The 14,070-nt window shown below is 40.8% G+C and overlaps 1 protein-coding gene across 7 annotated transcripts in view; it reads right to left on the bottom strand.

The window, feature by feature from the left end:
- The window catches only part of SMC1B (structural maintenance of chromosomes 1B), a 76,880-nt gene that overhangs the window by 61,841 nt on the left and 969 nt on the right, over nt 1-14,070 (bottom strand). Inside the window, exon 1 of one of the 7 annotated variants that reach the window (XM_086712017.1) lies at nt 13,593-14,001. The exons of 5 other annotated variants lie outside the window; for them this stretch is intronic. The gene's annotated coding sequence lies outside the window, so the exon portion shown is untranslated. Of the gene's footprint in view, nt 1-13,404; nt 13,509-13,592; nt 14,002-14,070 lie in introns of those variants that run through there. One more of the 7 variants, XM_086712018.1, reaches the window with a different exon arrangement.

The following is a 14,070-nucleotide window of genomic DNA, read 5'->3' as shown; positions in this document are numbered from 1 at the left end:
AGCAAGTGGATCTAAACCCAACTCTCTTCCATCATTAAATATTGTACTATGGCAACTCATTTAACCTCTCTGAATTTCAGTCATTCCATTTTATGATTAACTATCACCTATTTTTTTTTTAATTATTTTTTTCAACGTTTTTTTTATTATTTATTTTTGGGACAGAGAGAGACAGAGCATGAACGGGGGAGGGGCAGAGAGAGAGAGACACAGAATTGGAAACAGGCTCCAGGCTCTGAGCCATCAGCCCAGAGCCCGACGCGGGGCTCGAACTCACGGACCGCGAGATCGTGACCTGGCTGAAGTCAGACGCTTAACCGACTGCGCCACCCAGGCGCCCCTTTCTCTTTTTTTTTTTTTTTAATTTTTTTTTTTTTTTAACTATCACCTATTTTAAAAAATGGCTAAGTATGTCCAAGATATCCCAAGGACTAGAATAAGGTTGCCGGAATACTTATGATTGTAGGAGGTGGAGGTACAGAAAAGTTATAGAGCAGGTCTGAGCCTGCAATCCTTTGAAAGGCCTGCTCACAAGATTGGCTGTCATCTGGGGATTTGTATTTTGGGAGAGTTTCCACCACTTTCTGGTAAGAATGTCTCACTGTGCCGAAAGTGTTTATACGACATGATTGATGCTGGACACCTCGCCTGTTTTCTTTTTAGGAGTCTGGAATTTTGGTAGATTTTGGTTTGTGCTAGACAGAGGGTGCCTAGCTGACCATTCCCCAATAAAAATCCTGGGCACTGAGTCTTTGCTTGAGGTTCTTTGGTAGACAACATTTCATGTATATTGCCACTACACATTGCTGGAGGAGTTGCCTGTCCTGTGTGACCCCACTGGGGGAGGATTCTTAGAACCTCGTGCCTGGTTTCTTCAGTTTGTCCCATGTGCCTTCCCTCTTGCAGAGTTTGCTCTGTTCCCTTTCGCTGTAACACCTAACAATCCTGAGTACAACTACACGCTGAGTTCTGTGAATCCTCCTAGCAAATCACTGAAACGGGGGGGGGGGGGGGGGGGCGGGGGGTGTAGTCTTGGGCATTCCTGATCCAAAGGCCAAATTGTTATACAATCATGAGCCCACAGTTTGCTCTAAGACAATTTCCAAGGTGCTGTGTCATTGCTACTGCCATCTGTATCTATCTACCTATCAATCAATCAATCAATCAATCACATTCCTTCTCCCATATCTGCAAGGAACTTAAATTTCCAATGCCAGAACAGGAGGAAGAGAATACAAAGAAAATACTGCCAGCCAGTGGAAATATGGCTTAGTTTTAGAAGTTTACGATCTTGGCTTGAACTCACAACCCTGAGATCAAGACTCGCATGCTCTACCAACTGAACCAGCCAGGCGCCCCAGTTTGTAATCTTTCTAAAAAGAATCAGAAGTGGTTAAAATGCTATAAATTTATTCAGCTAAGTTTCAATTAATGACTGGGTATGAAACATGGCTTTTTGGGTTGACTGAAAGCTATTATAAGCCAGATAGGACAAAGTGAATACTAATCGAGTTGAATTAAATCTCACTGTAACAGAATTAAAGAGAAACCAGTTTTGGTCAATCCTTATTTAAAATCTGCCTAAAATAAACACTTGCTTACCCAAATTAATTTATTCCATTAATATCTTTTGAATAGCTATTATGTTAATAGCTATTAAGGATATAGCAAAAGAAGAAGACAAAAAACCTCCCAGCCTAATGAAGGTTATGTTCTATTAAGAGAGACAAAAGACAAAAAAAGACAATTCCATACTAGAGTTAAGTATCGTAAGTAAGGAAATAAACTGGGTGATGGAATAGAGGGTAACTGGGAGACATAACTTCAGATAGGATGGTCAGGAAACATTTTAAGAGCCTACTGACCAGCCAGTGTTAGCTTAAGACTCATCTGCTGAAAAGAATGAATGAATGAACAAACGAACAAACAAACCAAGATTGATAATGGTCAGATAGGGGACCTCTGCTGTAAAAACGCAAAATCAACATAAGGAAAATAATAATTCTGGAAGAATTATCTTTTAGGTCATCATCACTCAAAGATATAAAAATTACACTATCACTCTCCAGTCTCCAAACCTCAATATTTCCATTCATTTGCTTTTTTTTTTTTTTTCAACGTTTATTTATTTTTGGGACAGAGAGAGACAGAGCATGAACGGGCGAGGGGCAGAGAGAGAGGGAGACACAGAATCAGAAACAGGCTCCAGGCTCTGAGCCATCAGCCCAGAGCCCGACGCGGGGCTCGAACTCACGGACCGCGAGATCGTGACCTGGCTGAAGTCGGACGCTTAACCGACTGCGCCACCCAGGCGCCCCCCATTCATTTGATTTCTTAACTAACATGCTAAGTCCCTTTTCATTCCAATTCTGCACATCCTCCTCCCATTTCCTCCTTCTTTCCCATCCTTCTGCCCATTCAAGTCCTTGTTGACACCACATTCAGGTGTCTCCTAGCTGTACTCCTACATCTGTTATCCAGTCTTTGCAACAATCCTATGAAGTAGGTTTTAATTTGTGTTTCATAAATTAAAAAGTAGAGACTCAAAGTCAAACAAATTGTATGTTTTGGAGGTGTCTGAATCCAAAATCTATATACTCTTCCAACAAAAAGCAGAGAATTATAATCCACTATAGTAAGTTCTAAAATAAAATTAACACACCTAGACACACTTAAGAGAAGCACTAGCTACTGGAGGCTCTGAGTAGACTTTAGCAGGAGATGATTCGGGGCTAAGTTTTAAAGGGTAATTAAGAAGTTTGGGGAGGGGGTAAACATACCATCCCAGGAAAAGACAACAGCTTGGTCATAGGAACCGAGAAGAGAGCATGGTACCATTTCAGTAAAAAATGGCAAATAATTTTATATAGGTGGAGCAGAGCTTATAAGAGAGAAATTAAACTTTATGCTGAAGATGATGTGAAACCATTGGAGGATTTTAGGAATAGCAGTGAATTTTTCAGACATGTTTTATCAAGATTTCTCAGACAATAACCCACCAGAAAAATGAGCAAAGGATATAAAAAGGCAATTCAGAGAAAAATATAAAAGGCGCCTAAACATATGAAAAGATACTTAAGCTCAGTCATAATAAGAAAAATATAAATTAAAACTGTATTGACTACCAGTTCTATCGTACTGGCAAAATTCCAAAACTTTGAAAACACGTGCCTTTGGTGAGGCAGAAGGGAAACATACCCTTTCATATATTGTTGTTGGAGTTACAAAATGATGCAACTCCTATAGAGGGGAAATTCGGCAATAGCTAATGAAATTATAAATCCATTCATCTTTATTTTTTATTTGAATTCCAGTATAGTGAACATATATTAACTTCAGGTATACAATACTGTGATTCAATAGTTTCATATATTACACCATGCTCATCATGATAAGCATACTCTTAATCCCCTTTACCTATTTTTTCAATCCTCCTACATACCTCCCTTTTGGTAACCATCTGTTTATTCTCTATAGTTAAGAATCTGTTTCTTGGTTTGTCTCTTTTTTGCTTTGTTCATTTGTTGTTTCTTAAACTCCACATATGAAATCATATGGTATTTGTCTTTCTGACTTATTTCACTTAGCATTATACTCTCTTGCTCCATGTATGTCTTTGCAAATGGCAAGATTTCATTCATTTTTTATGGCTGAATAATATTCCACTGTGTGTATGTATACATATATGTATGTATATATGTATGTATGTATGTGGTATATATATATATATATGTATGTGTGTGTGGATATATAAATGTAAATATATATATATATATATATATATATATATGTATCACTTCTTTATTCATCACTTGATGGACACCTGGGTTGCTTACATATCTTGGCCAATGTAAGTAATGCATCTATAAACATAGGGGTGGAATATCCCCTCGAATTTGTGGGGGGTTTTTTAAATTTTTATTTATTTTTGAGAGAAAGAGAGAGAGAGAGAGACACAGTGGGCAGGGGAGGGGCAGAGAGAGAGGGAGATGCAGAATCTGAAACAGGCTCCAGGCTCCGAGCTGTCAGGACAGAGCCCGACGCGGGGCTCGAACTCACAACCGTACGATCATGCCCTGAGCTGAAGTTGGACGCTTAACTGACTGAGCCACTCAGGTGCCCCCAAATTAGTGTTTTTGTATTCTTTGGGTAAATAACCAGTAGTGCGATTGCTGGATCATAGGCTAGTTCTGTTTTTAACTTTCTGAGGAATCTCTATACTGTTTTCCACAGTGGCTGCACCAGTTTGCATTCCCACCAACAGCGCAAAAGGGTTTTTTTCCACATCCTGGCCAACACCTGTTGTTTCTTGTGCTTTTGATTTTAGCCACTGTGGCAGGTGTGAGGTGATACCTCATTGTAGTTTTGATTTGCATCTCCCTGATGATGAGTGATGTGGAGCATCTTTTCATGTGTCTGTTGACCATCTGGATGTGTTTGGAGAAATGTCTGATCATGCTGTCTGCCCATTTTTAATTGGACTATTTGATTTTTGGGTGTTGAGTTGTTTAGCTTCTGTATATATTTTGGATACTAACACTTCATCTAAATCCATTCATCTTTTGAGCCAGCAATTCCACTTCTAAAAATCTATCTCCCTGATTTATGTGCACAACTGTACAATGGCAAATACACAATTATGCAATTCATTACAGGTTGTTTCTAACAGAAAAAGACTGGAAACAACTCAAGTGTCCAAAAATTAAGGGAATGCTTGAAATAGCTGTATAACAGCTACACAACGGAGAATTACACAGCAGAAAGAGAACAGAAGAGGATAAAGTAAAAAAAGTGCATAACAGCATATATAGTAAAAAACTAACTATGAACTTTGATGTAATGAGAAGTGAGGAGTTAGAGATAGCAATACATACATATTTGCTTGCATCTGCAAAAAGAAAACACTGAAAGACGATCAAGAAATGAATGGTCATCTATACAAGGTGAAGAGCAGGACATGGAAACTGAGTTGGATACCTGTCTGCCTCTCCTGGTCCACTTTCTTTTCTTTTCTCTCTCTTTTTTTTTTAATTTTAAGTTTATTTATTTATTTTGAGAAAGACAGAGTCAGCACAAGTAGGGGAGGGACAGAGAGAGAGGGAGACAGAGAATCCCAAGCAGGCTCCACACCATCAGCACGGAGTCTGACACGGGCTGGAACCCACTAAACTATGAGATCATGACCTGAGCCAAAATCAAGAGTTGGACACTTAACCAACTAAGCCACCCAGGAGCTCCTCCTGGTCCATTTTCTACCCTGCTTTCTGCCCTGTATCAATAGGTTCTCATGCCTTTTGGCTTCTACTTGGATTGGGCCAATGGGGAGCTCTGGCAGGAGGGAAGGAAAAGAATAGGGTCAGGGTATTTATTCCCTTACTTCCCTCTCTGTGAGGTGGCTTCTAGTTAGCTGTGTCTTTCGATAGGTCACCACCCTTTCAAATTTCCTTCTGGGTTCCTTCCTCTCTGGGCCTTGGGTGGTGAAAGATCCATCATGCTAACCCTGCAATTCCTCTAGTCCTTCCAATTCCTTTATAGCCTTACACACATTTGTAATTACTCCCTTTGTAAACAAATCTTCCACAAATTGTCCTCATCTGAGTGTGCCACCTGCTTCCTGTTGGGACCCTACCTGATAGGGGAACAGTACAGAAGCAAGATCTCTTGGTGTATACCTTTATATAGAGTTTTGAGCTTTGAAATATGTGTATGTAGGGGCGCCTGGGTGGCGCAGTCGGTTAAGTGTCCGACTTCAGCCAGGTCACGATCTCGCGGTCCGGGAGTTCGAGCCCTGCGTCGGGCTCTGGGCTGATGGCTCAGAGCCTGGAGCCTGTTTCCAATTCTGTGTCTCCCTCTCTCTCTGCCCCTTGCCCGTTCATGCTCTGTCTCTCTCTGTCCCAAAAATAAATAAACGTTGAAAAAAAAATTTAAAAAAAATGTGTATGTATTGTCATTTTTTAAAAAAAAAAACCTAAAATTTAAAAATTCTATAAATGAAGGGCGCCTGGGTGGCTCAGTCGGTTAAGCGTCCGACTCAAGCCATGATCTCAGGATCATGATTTGAGCCCCACATTGGTATCTTAAGTCTGCTTAAGATTCTCTCTAAAAAAATTAAAAATAAAAATTCAAAAACAGAAATAAGTAAACTTAAGTGAATATTAAATTGGTGATAGCCATATTGAGAAATGGTTTATTTCAAGGGACCTCAGATCACAAAATTCTGACTGTACATTCTTAGTGGGATGTATTTCAAGCACCAAAAAGAAGTATAAAAGAACTTTAAATTTCCTTTAGTATCTTTATTGTTTGTAATGATACTGGCATTGGTAGTTTTAAGATCATTTTCTCTGTATTATAGATTTAAGCGAATAAGTATATTAGTGATGTTAGGAATTATTTTCAAAGTAAGAAAAAATATTTGCAATGACAAGAATCAGGGCACAGTTATGTTAAAACTGAATGGGGGGCACCTGGGTAGCTCAGTGGGTTAAACGTCTGACTCTTGATTTCAGCTCAGGTCGCAATCTCATCGTTTGTGGGATTAAACCCCATATTGGGCTCTGCGCTGTGAGCATAGAGATTCTCTGCTTAGGGTTCTCTGTCCCCCCCCACCCCTGTCCCTACCCTGCTCACACACAAGTATGCACATGCATGTTCTCTCTCAAAATAAATAAGCTTAAAAAAAAAAAAGCCTCAGTTTTATAAACCTTAATGAAATGCTGATTCAGTCATAAATATTATTTGGCATTAAAACCATCTGGGTAGCACACAGGGTAATGTCTCTGACATCAGCTGTAGCAATAGTTTCTAGATAGGTCCCCTGAAGCAAGGGAAATAAAAGCAAAAATAAACTATTGGAACTACATCAAAAAAAAAAAAAAAAGCTTCCGCACAGCAAACAATTAATGAAACTAAAAGACAACCTGTGGAATGGGAGAAGATCTTTGCAAATGACATAGTAAATGATTACTATTTAAAGTATATAGAGAAGTTATACAACTCAACACCCAAAATACAAATAATCCAATTGAAAATGCGCAGACAACATGAACAGACATTTCTCCAAAGAACACATCCAGATGGTCAACAGACACATGGAAAGATGTTCCACATCACTCATCATCGGGGAGATGCAAATCAAAACTACAATGAGGTATCACCTCACACCTGCCACAGTGGCTAAAATCAAAAGCACAAGAAACAACAGGTGTTGGCCAGGATGTGGAGAAAAAGAAACCCTTGTGCACTGTTGGTGGGAATGCAGACTGGTGCAGCACTCTGAAAACCAGTATAGAGGTTCCTCAAAAAATTAAAAATAGATCTACCCTATAATCCAGTAATCACACTACTGGATATTTACCCAAAGAATACAAAAACACTAACTCAAAACGATATATGTACCCCTATGTTTATAGATGCGTTATTTACATTGGTCAAGGTATGTAAGCAGCCCAGGTGTCCATCAACTGATGAATGGATGAAGGAGATGTGGCACGTACATACAATGGAGTAGTACCCAGTCATAAAAAGGAATGAAATCTTGCCATTTGCAACAACATGGATGGAGCTAGAGAGTACAATGTTAAATGGAATAAATCGGAAACGACAAATACCATATGATTTCACTCATGTGGCATTTAAGGAACAAAGGAAGAGAGAGAGAGAGAGAGAGAGACAAACCAAGAAACACTAAGTATAGAGAACAAACATAGTTACCAGAGGATAGATGGTAGAGGGATGGGTGAAATAGGTTATGGGGAGTAAAGGGGATTAAAGAGTATACTTATCATGATGAATGCTGAGCAATGTATAGAATTTTTCAAACACTGTATCATATTAAAATTTAAAGCTTAATAAAATTTAAAAAACTTGGGTAAATGCTTGATAAAGAACATTTGTATAATGTCAAAGCAATACTAGGAGACCAGACTAGTTAGAAGGGAAAAACTAATTGCACAATGTAGTGATCGCTGTCACCACCCTAATACAGGGGTCAATCTTAGCATCACTAGTGGTAAAACAAATAGGTGTTAGGTGATGTAATACCATGAGAAATACACAACATCACCTATGATGGAATCTAGCCAAAACTGTTTAATTTGAACCCATCAGCCTTTTAGGTATTGAATGTTTTCAAATGTCTTTTCCTCATCTATCAAGAAATAAAATGGATCTTCTTTCTTGTGGAAACAAATGAAGATTACTGAGGGAACAGAGTGGCACACAGATTAAAGTAGGGTAAGACCAAAGATTGGGAACTCAGCTAAAAGATTACTGCATTAATCCAAGGAAGAAATGATGAGAGCCTGAAACCCTGAGAATAGTGGCAAAAGAGGGAAGAGCACAGGTTAGCGTTCTGGGTGTGACAGGGAGAATTTATTTAAAGATGAAGGAGAATTCATTTAGGTGGCAGCCATATGAAACTCCGGGAGTAAAGCATTCTAAATCCAAGGAACAGCATATGCTAAGACCCTGAAATGGAAATAAGCTTGGTCTGTGTAAGGAAGACAAAAAAGAAAAGCAATTCTGACCAAAGCATAGTAAACACAGCGAAAAAGAATATTAAAGAAGAGAAATACACAGAGGCTAGATCATAAAGGCCTTTGTGGATCATGGTAGAAATACCGGATTTCATTCCAAGTGTGGGGGAAAGCCATTCGAGAGTTTTAAGCTAGGCAGTGCTCTGATTTATAGATTTCCTTTGTTTGTTAACCACTCACTCTGGGTGCTGTGAAAATGAATTGTAGGCAGACAAGCAAGCAAGCAGAGGGATGTGTTAGGAGGTTATAGCAATAGTCCAAATGAGAGCTCTAGCATCTTCGATTGTGATAGTGGCGAAAAATGGCAAGAAACAACTGGATTCAGGATGTATTTCAGAGGTAGAGTTATTCGGATTTATAGAAGATTAAATGAGGGAAGTGGAGCGTAGAAGGAGGAATAAAGAATGACTCTGGGTTTCTGGTCTGAATAAATGAGTAAACCGCATCCCTTACCAAGCAGGTAAGACCTAGGAAGGAATAAGTTTGTCTCGTGGAAGTGGGGGAGAGGAACTTTGCTACTCTTTCTGATTATAGTACTTTTATTTTTTTTAGATTTTAATTTCTATGCCCAACGTGGGGTCTGAACTTGACTGAGCCAGCTAGGCGACTTCTAGGTCTACTAGAAGTAGCAAAAAATGAAAATATGCTGAATATTATAGGCTAGATATATAATTTTGGAAGTCAGTAGCATAAAGATGGCATTTGAAGCCATGAAACTGAATAAGATCGTGTGGGAAAAGAACACAGGGAAGAGAAAGACAAAGGACCTATTTCCAGGGGGTGGGAGGATTCTAGTGCTTAAGAGACCCAGGGGAGAAGCAGCCAACAACTGAGGGCTTGCCAGTGAAACAGGAGAAAACCTAGTCGGTACACAAAGTCAAAAAGAGCCAAGTGACCCAAGGGAGGGATGAAATGTGATCTATCATGCCACCTAGACAGCAAGACCTTCCCTTGACCAACTTCTTTAAAAACACCCCCAGTACTTCCTATCTCTGTTTCTATTTTTCTCCTTATTACTTAACGCTTTAATATTCTATATACTTTTCATATTTAGTGTGTTGTCTGTCTCTCCACCTTTGAATGTAAGTTCTATATGGAAAGGGATTTTTATGTTTGTTCACTGATGAGAATGGTACATGGCATATAGTAGGCATTCAATCATTTTTAAATGAATGAAATACCACTGATATATCAAAGGGAATGAGGATAGGAAATTGGCCACTGACTCTTACAAGATGTAGGTCAACAGTGACATAGAGAAATTTCAGTGGAGCTTGAAAACTTGAAATCACACTTGAAAACTGAATCAAGAGCACTGAGAACGGCTCAGAGTTTCACTGTATTGATAAACTGGGGCAATAGCCTAAAGAGACAGTGAAGTTCAAGGGATTTTCCCCCAAGCATTTCATAAAATTTTTTTTTCAACTTATTTATTTTGAGAGAGGCAGAGAGAGCGAGCGCAAGTGGGGGAGAAGGGCAGAGAGAGAATACCAAGCAGACTCCACACTCCACGCTGGGCCCAAAGTGCAATCCTATGATATAGTAAGATCATGACCTGAGCCAAAATCAACAGTCAGATGCTTAACCAACTGAGTCACCCAGGCGCCCCTATAAAATTTTCAAACATACAAGAAAGTTGAAAGAATTTCATAGTAAACATCCATACATTTACCACTGAATTCTACAATTAACATTGTACTATACTTTCTTTTCATACAGCTATATACCCTCTATGTTATAAGAGTGATAATAAGACATGTATTAATGCCAATGAAAACTACCCAATAAGGGAGAAAGATAAAATCCAGAGAAAGAATTACAAAATAAAAGGGGGAAGGATTTAAAACAGAGGTGGAGAGGACTCAGGTACACTTGTAGTACTTCTCTGCTAAATATGCTTCAAAGTCTACCATTTTCTTCCATAAAGTTAAATATATCACCCTGGCAAAGACTGACCCAAAAGGATTTCAACGTTATATCCTGCCGCTCCTCTACACATTCTCGCCAATTTGGACTATTAGCTGTCCCACCGACAGACCTTCTCAAACCCCCGGAAAAATACTCTTTACTCTTTGAGCCAGTTCAAATGATAATTCCTCTAGAAAACCTTCCCTAATCTTGACCTCTTCTTGTCCATACCTCCCCAAATCAGATCTAGTATTTTCCTTGCTTAAAGTTCTATAAACAATGTTACTGGGTCTTCTATTTCAATTCGTGTATTTTCTTATACTCCCTAAACCTTGAGAGCAGAAGCTGTCTTATAATACATACCTTCTTCTGCTTCTAACACTATGTATATGCAAAAACTATTTGCTAAATTCAAGTGGAGAACACTAAGGTTAAAATCAAAATGAGATTTTTCCCACTACCACAAAAAATCAACATTAGATTTACTAAAAACAAATGAGAACATGTCAAATTTTGACAGGTGGTGACAATAGGAAATTATTACAAAAAGTATGACTAACTAGCTAAATTGAAGTTTAAGAGAAAATGAATGTAACAGGTAATTACCAATTGGTTTAATAAAATCTACCTAAATGTGCCAGCAATTCCGTAAGATTATTTATTTATTTATTTATTTATTTATTTTAATTTTTTTTTTCAACGTTTATTTATTTTTGGGACAGAGAGAGACAGAGCATGAACGGGGGAGGGGCAGCCCAGAGCCTGACGCGGGGCTCGAACTCACAGACCGCGAGATCGTGACCTGGCTGAAGTCGGACGCTCAACCGACTGCGCCACCCAGGCGCCCCCGTAAGATTATTTATTAAAAGATGACTTATTAACAAGTGTTCCAATGAATATAAATGAAATACCACCCATTAAATTAGTCTTGGATGAGTATTATACTGAATTTTAGCCTTTGTATAGAAGGAGAATGTGAATAGCTCATGCAAAACTCAGCAATAAGTAAACCAGAAATTTTTGTTGTAGAGAGATTATATGAAAGGCAATGCTAAAAGAACCCATGACTGGCTTTCTATGGTTCCAAGCAAAGTCTCTGGGTTACCACAAATTCTCAAGAGGGAAGTGCAGCTTCCAGGGCACCGGGACAAGAGGAATTTGTGAAGGCATTTGCACAATAACCTTAAGATTTGTTGCTAATCACAATATGTATTGTTGAATTAAGATAAGAGATAAGAATATTTTGAAACTTACAGTTTGGCACTAGTTTTAAAAAGTTCAAAACATCACTTCAACAGGATCTTGAGTGGTAATGGGCAAGTGTTTTAGGCTGACTGTCGTATAAGATTTCACGTAAACACACATTCAAAATATTACACTGTTGTAAGTACAAAACACAATTGAGCAACCCTTCACATAATCACCAGTTAAAAGGTGAAGAAAATCAACTGACGGTGGGTCTGGTAACCTGATACATGAGTGAAGGTTAGGGTAAGAACGTAAGGAATGTTTATAATAATTATCTTTTCAGTGTCTTTTTGACAACAGAATCAAGCGTGAATGAGGAAGTATATTACACAGAAGATTCATGAAAATCCTCAATTATGTGCATATTTCCAAGCTTACCTATTCTTTCACATATACTAACTGCAAAGAAAACATTAAACAGTAGTTATCTTTATAAAGCAACAGAAGTTTCACAACAGTTTCATAATAATTATACATCAGGTTGGAGTGCCAGGAAAACACAAATTTCAGTTTCCTACTCAAGGTCTGTCAAATAAGTTAATTTATTCAGGCAAACATTATCTTTCAACCCAAGAATGGTTTCCAGGCTCAGAAAGGAAATCTGGACTGAGAGAGCCAAAAGAAGACTCGAGAGTTAGGGAAAATCTCAAAGTAACTATCATTTCAGGCCCTCCAGCAGCCGGGGTCATTACATCTCTTGTTTCTTATCACAGAGCAGTGGGGAGCCTGGTCAGGCCCGAACTCGAACTCAAGTCCAGGCTCTGCCCCTTACTGGGCAACATTGGAGAGTCATCTGGCCCTTCTGAACCTGTTTCCTAAACCATAAAATGGGATAATACCCATTTATGAGGGTTAAACAGAAATAGGGGTGCCAGGAACTTGGTGAGACTCCATGCATGCCATTATTATTACAATATTCCTGTGTAGAAAGTTCCTTGAATCCAAAATGTTTTTCAGCCTCCTTAGAACCAATTATTTCCTTCAGATCTCACTCTCCGTCTTTGGATGAGGAAGGGAAGGGGATGGCGAGGAGAAGTGTAGAGAGTAAGACAGAGCCACTCACGTCAAGCAGGGGCCTGTGTCAACGACAGAGCAGCTCAGGGCACTGCAGCTGAGACCGGATATCGCCCAGACCAGCATCAGCCGGTGACACAGTCAGAACTGATAACCAGCAGAAGGAAAGAGAGAGGACGGCAAAGGCCAGGCCTGATCAAACCCCTTTAAAAAGACAGGATGTGGGGGACACCTGGGAGGCTCGGTCAGGTAAGCCTCTGACTCTTGATTTCTGCTCAGATTGTGATCTCACCATCAGGAGGGTAATAAGCCTTGTGGGGGCTCCAAGCTGAGCGTGGAGCCCGCTTAAGAGTCTCTCCCTCCCTCTCCCCCTGCCCTCCCCCATTTGGGCACGTGAACCTGCACACTTTCTCCATCTCTCTCGCTCAATTAAGAAAAAAAAAAAAAAGAGGGTGGGGGGGCGCCTGGGTGGCTCAGTCGGTTGAGTCTCCGACTTCGGCTCAGGTCATGATCTCACGGTTCATGGGTTCAAGCCCCAGGTCCGGCTCTGTGCTGATGGCTCAGAGCCTGGAGCCTGCTTCGGATTCTGTGTCTCCCTCTCTCTCTGCCCCTCCCCTGCTTACGCTCTGTCTCAAAACAAACGTTTTTTAAAAAAGAGGATTTCTGCAGCCAGGTGTCAGACTCCCCAGACACTGACCCCTCTATGTCTGACCACTTCCAAACGGCAGCTGGTGGAAGGCTCTGCAGGGTTGACCTCAGGAAAGAACAGAGGTCGTTCCCCGCTTGGATTTAGAAAGCGGGAAGTACTGAGCAGAGACCCTGACCGAGGCCTCCTCTCAACAGGGCGCTCAGACGGACTCCAGGGTGGGCTGGTTAGCTTCCTACCTCCTGTCCATCTCGCTTTTTTGTGCCTTGTGCTTTGCGGGACGTGAAAGAAGCTAAGTTACACGGGTGGCGAAATGTCGCTGAGTCTGGAATCCCGAACCTGCTGTATGGTAACCTCGCTTTATAACTGAAATGAGCGGACGCTGTGGGAAAAGACACAACCCGCGTGTGCGCCGTCACAGCGCGCTGGTGACAAGAGGGAATGAGGAGGGCGGGAGAAGCCACCGCGAAGCTCGGGGAGCCAGCGCAAAGGAGAGGAGGGGCCTGGACAAACCCGGGGTTGGTGTGCGGGAGGGGTCGTGGCGCAGCTGCAGAGGGCGCGGGGGCCAAGGGGTGGAGGGTCTGGGTCCGGACGCCAGGGGGCGGGGGCCGGCGGCAGAGAGCAAGCGGCAGGGGCTGGGAGTAGAGGGTCAGGCGACGGAGGGGTGGGGGCGGAGGGCAAGGGTGGGCACCCGGCGGCGGGGTCTGGGGGCACAGG

The sequence above is a fragment of the Puma concolor genome, chromosome B4 (genome assembly GCF_028749965.1).
Source record: "Puma concolor isolate L17-30 chromosome B4, mPumCon1.1.hap2, whole genome shotgun sequence".
In the NCBI taxonomy this organism is placed as follows: Eukaryota; Metazoa; Chordata; class Mammalia; order Carnivora; family Felidae; genus Puma; species Puma concolor.
Note: the sequence above shows the minus strand (reverse complement) of the source record. Positions and strands in the feature narration are given on the sequence as shown.